The sequence below is a fragment of the Schistocerca gregaria genome, unplaced genomic scaffold, assembly GCF_023897955.1.
Source record: "Schistocerca gregaria isolate iqSchGreg1 unplaced genomic scaffold, iqSchGreg1.2 ptg000474l, whole genome shotgun sequence".
Taxonomy (NCBI): domain Eukaryota; kingdom Metazoa; phylum Arthropoda; class Insecta; order Orthoptera; family Acrididae; genus Schistocerca; species Schistocerca gregaria.
Window position 1 is genome coordinate 1,650,840 of NW_026061887.1, and position 5,224 is coordinate 1,656,063.

Consider the following 5,224-nt stretch of genomic DNA (forward strand, 5'->3'; position numbering starts at 1 on the left):
CATACTTTGGAAATACGAAGCAAGAATTGTTACCAATATTGTATCGACCACTGTGCCATACAGTTCAGTGAGCAGACACATGGGTATTATATACTGTAGGACTGAAAGTTTCAGAGTGTTTTTCTCGTGAGTGGCTAGCCATCTGGCCGTATGGCTGGGGCGTTGTAACTCTATGGGGTAGTGCTGCCAACACATGCCATCCCACTCTTAACTTCATTTCCCAACCCTCGCACTCCCCTTGTTAGTGTGTGTATATACACAATTGAATCATTTCTGTGAGCTGCAGCTATAGCTATCACACTTTTGAATTGAACCCGCTGAATTTTTAAAAACAAGCATCATCCAGCCATTTATAGTTTATGCACTGACAATTAATTATTTAGTGAACCTGACACTAGAAGAGCACCTTTTAGTTTTAATTTGAAATTCCAGTCCACAAACTATGCTTTCAACATAAATTTCTCCAAACTTTATTCTTATTTGATTCACCAGTTTGTTCACATCCATCAAAGAACAGATTAATTAACTAAATATCCTGTTACCCTCAAATCTAGAAACCAATCCACTTTGCCACCTGGAAAATTTCCAGTAACAGCTGAGAAAGAAAAGTTACTTTCATTTCTGTTTATTTTTTGGAGAGATTTAGCTAAATTTGCAGAACTATACTTCTATGCGTTTGTGGCAATCTAACATTGTATTTTTCCCCAATAATGGCATTGTTTCCCACGTCTGTAACACATATATTGGGTTGATACATAAGTTTGTTGCGTTTTTCTGTACGTTTGAAAAACACAACAGATACACATACACACCCTACTCATCCATAATTATTCTCCTTCACTATTTACAACAGTCTGTCAATGCTGAGATAACTTTTTGATTCCATGACTGTAGACATCGAGTGGTTTTGAGGTGAAGAACTCGCCGAGCCATGGTAGGAGAACCTTTTGCATCTGGCAAAGCTTAGCTTGAAGTTTGTTCGATAGGGAGCAGGAAAAACTGAGGGTGCAAGATCAGTTGAATAAGGTGAGTGCAGAATGACCTCCCAACCCAACTCTAGTATAAAGTTTTTGGTCAGTCTAGCAGAATGGGCGCGGGCGTTATCGTGGAGTAGCATCACTTTTCGCAGTCTGCCTGGTCGTTGTCCTCGAATTGCGTCCACAAGATGTCTCAGTTACTGACAATAAATATCATCAGTGATGGTTACATCTCAGGGAAGCAATCTGTACTACACCACACCATCACTGTTCAACTAGATGCATAATATTATGGATGCATGCAGGCTTTTATATGGGGAGTTGCTGCTTTGTTTGGGGGCAACCATTCTTTTCTTTTCCTTATGATCTTAGGATAAAGACACCATTTCTTGTCACCTATAAGGCTATGACAATACAAGTTAGGAATGGTCAACGTTGCTTTCAAGCAAATTGATCACGAACAATGAGAAAAGCACATACATTCACCTACTGATTTATGTGTTTTCGGCTTAGAGCATGTGGTACCTTTTTTCAACCTTCTCCATTGCATGCAAATGTCGCACGATGGTAGAATGATCACAGTTAATAACATTTGCCAGTTCTCAAGTTTGCTGACATTGATTATTGTGGGTTAATGTGTTTAAACAATCTTTATGAAACTTCGACTGTCTTCCTGAATGTGCTGAATCACTTATGTCAAAATGATCCTTCTTAAAACGAGAAAACCGCATTCTTGCCATGATCTGTCTCATGGAATTATCCCCCTCCCACATGTGGCGTGAATGTTTCTGACTGCCTCCGTAGCTGTCATTCCTATTGAAATGTAATAGAAAAATACATCAGAAATGTTTAGATTTCTCCACTAGGCACTCCATTTTCTAGTGTCCAAACCTCCACTCATTATCTCTATATAACAAAATGACAATATGTGAACTCATATAGCAACAGTGAACTACAAAGTAAAAAATGACAACTCCTAGCATCCACAATATCAACTAAAATCTTATTTTTAGACAAAGCTTTGGCTGCATCATACATAGCTTGAGACTTGGTTGTCTCTGAATACATCCTTTTACCTTTCTGTCAGATGCTGTCGACGATGGCAATTCATTTACTGTCCAGTTGTTACCTTTAGAATTATTAAGTTTTGCTTCTTTGTCAAGTAATCTACCCTTTAAGAAATCCGGTTCCAATTCCTCACTTGAGAAGGTATTCAGAGCAGTAACAACTACTTAGGATTCTGGTGGAATTGTTTGTAAGTTACCGCATACTATATCAGTTCCTCCAATATTATCATCCGATCCTTCAAATGACCCATTAACTTACGAAACTCCAAAAAATTAATTTCAAGAGTTATTGTCATTTGCAGTAAACTTTAAAGGCCGTTCTTAATAAAAGCCATACCTTTCAGCTCAAATGTTTGAATTAATGTATTTCTTATTTTTGGTGTAGGCCTACTCCAAGCAACTTTGTGAAATTCTTTGGATTACTTGAGACTTACACTTCTTATCGGTTTTGCCGTACAGCTGTCTCAGCCATGTCCATGTATCTCTTTCAGACAAAACTCACTTCCAGCTCACATAGAAGTATTTCAGTCCTAAATTTTCAGTTGCTAAAGTTCTTCCCATTAAACAACAGTACCTTGTATTCCTCCTCTTCTTGAGCCATGACTCTAAATTAGGTACTGGATTAATTTTTTCCACCTTTATTTGTTGTACTGCAACACCTGGCACCTGGGTCCATGACCACTTGCTAAGAAAATAACACTTATTTAGGATAAATAATTTCAACTTGTTACTTCACACAATTTACAATTACAACCAGGGGACAACAATGAAGACAAAATACAAACAGAGCGAAGAAACACAGAAAAAACACATAAAAAAGACAAAGAGGAAATAACTGAAACGATTATTATTACATTATCATCATTTCAACACACTTTGTATTAGATAGGAAACTCCATGTCCAAACAATGAACAATGGCACCATTTAACCAAGATACAGAACAGCCTGCCACCACAAGTGAAAAACATAGCCTTGATTTTAGAAATCTGAAATCATTAACTGATCATTGCTCTGAATTGTGTGAATTTTTGGTCCATATGTGTACAGTGAAATGTCAAACAAGCTGCAAGTGCATGAATGATTTTTATAAAAATAATAATCACTGTGAATGAGACTTTTATACAATGTGTAGCTATCTCCATACTGTTGTCTTTGTCCATGTTTGTACTGTATTGTAACACTCTTTTGGTCTCCTTCAACTATTATTTATGCTACTTGTCAACTCAGATTATACAACCTGGGTCCAGCAAAAATTGTCATTTTAACAGCCCTGGACATCTGCTGCCATTTAGGTTACGGAATCTTCTTCTTGATACAGTTATGAAGTGTAGTGGCATGACCGAGAGGGAATTTGTTCTCGCTTGATATGGCTAATAACTATATGACATTGTTTGTCGTCTATCTTGATATATACACTCCTGGAAATTTAAATAAGAACACCATGAATTCATTGTCCCAGGAAGGGGAAACTTTATTGACTCATTCCTGGGGTCAGATACATCACATGGTCACACTGACAGAACCACAGGCACATAGACACAGGCAACAGAGCATGCACAATGTCGGCACTAGTACAGTGTATATCCACCTTTCACAGCAATGCAGGCTGTTATTCTCCCATGGAGGCAATCGTAGAGATGCTGGATGTTGTCCTGTGGAACGGCTTGCCATGCCATTTCCACCTGGCGCCTCATTTGGACCAGCGTTCGTGCAGGATGTGCAACCGCGTGAGACGACGCTTCATCCAGTGCCAAACATGCTCAATGGGGGACAGATCCGGAGATCTTGCTGGCCAGGGTAGTTGACTTACACCTTCTAGAGCATGTTGGGTGGCATGGGATACATGCGGACGTGCATTCTCCTGTTGGAACAGCAAGTTCCCTAGGAATGGTAGAATGATGGGTTCGATGACGGTTTGGATGTACCGTGCACTATTCAGTGCCCCTCGACGATCACCAGAGGTGTACAGCCAGTGTAAGAGATCGCTCCCCACACCATGATGCTAGGTGTTGGCCCTGTGTGCCTCGGTCGTATGCAGTCCTGATTCTGGCGCTCACCTGCACGGCGCCAAACACGCATACGACCATCATTGGCACCAAGGCAGAAGCGACTCTCATCGCTGAAGATGACACGTCTCCATTCGTCCCTCCATTCACGCCTGTCGCGACACCACTGGAGGTACAATGCACGATGTTGGGGCGTGTCCGGAGCAAGTATGGTTGGTCTGACACATCAGTGTCAATGTGTTCTTTTTTCCATTTCCAGGAGTGTATATAAGGCTGTAAAAATGAATTTTACTGCAGATGTTTTCCCCAGTATTCAGTAAATTAGTATCTCCTGGCGTAATGGTGTACATTAGAGGTGACAAGAAAATAACATAACTGATAGAAATAACTGGTTATTGAGAAGTAGCAGTTACTGTGATAAGGGCTCATCTGATACTAAAAGTTACTTAAATAACAGTGCTTTGCGCCACCTGTTTACAGAAGATCATACTATGCTTTCACGTCAACTAATCTGAGATCTGGCTATGATAGAGAGGGATATATCATCTGGAAGAGCTGTTATTATTCTCTCTAAGTTTCATTCTCTGACACTTAACACGCTACCACTACAGGTAACCCAGTGACATTTCCGGAGAGAATAGTTACTGGAGTGAGCAAAATATTTTTGTACCGCTATGGAAATAACTATCTAGAACCCCCAGTGTCCAGCAGTTGACAACTAATGGGATTCTGTTCTTTCCATTTCTTGTAGTTCCTGAAACAGTTGACCTTCTATCTGACCTTCGGTTGTGTTAGAGGGTATTGTTAATGGTTTTTAGGGTTTTACACATATTGAAATATTTGAGCATTGTAGGTGATCTAAAAATGGAAAATAGTGGAGTACCTTCTCAAAGAATACCATATCCCCAATGCCTAGCTGGACCATTATGATGAAAAAACGCTGCTGCTGTATGTAATTAGTGTATCTGATCAACTTGAGTACAAAAAAACTTGTGTAATTTCATAAAACTTGTCTTTGTGGCTTTACTAAGAAAAATGAGCTTTCTCAATTTGTACATATACACTGCAAATGGACTTTTTTTATTTGATTAATTATTGGCTACTGATTTTGAATCATTTTCCACATAGTATTGAGCACATCAGTTTTATACAGGGAAATAGTACAATGGAATA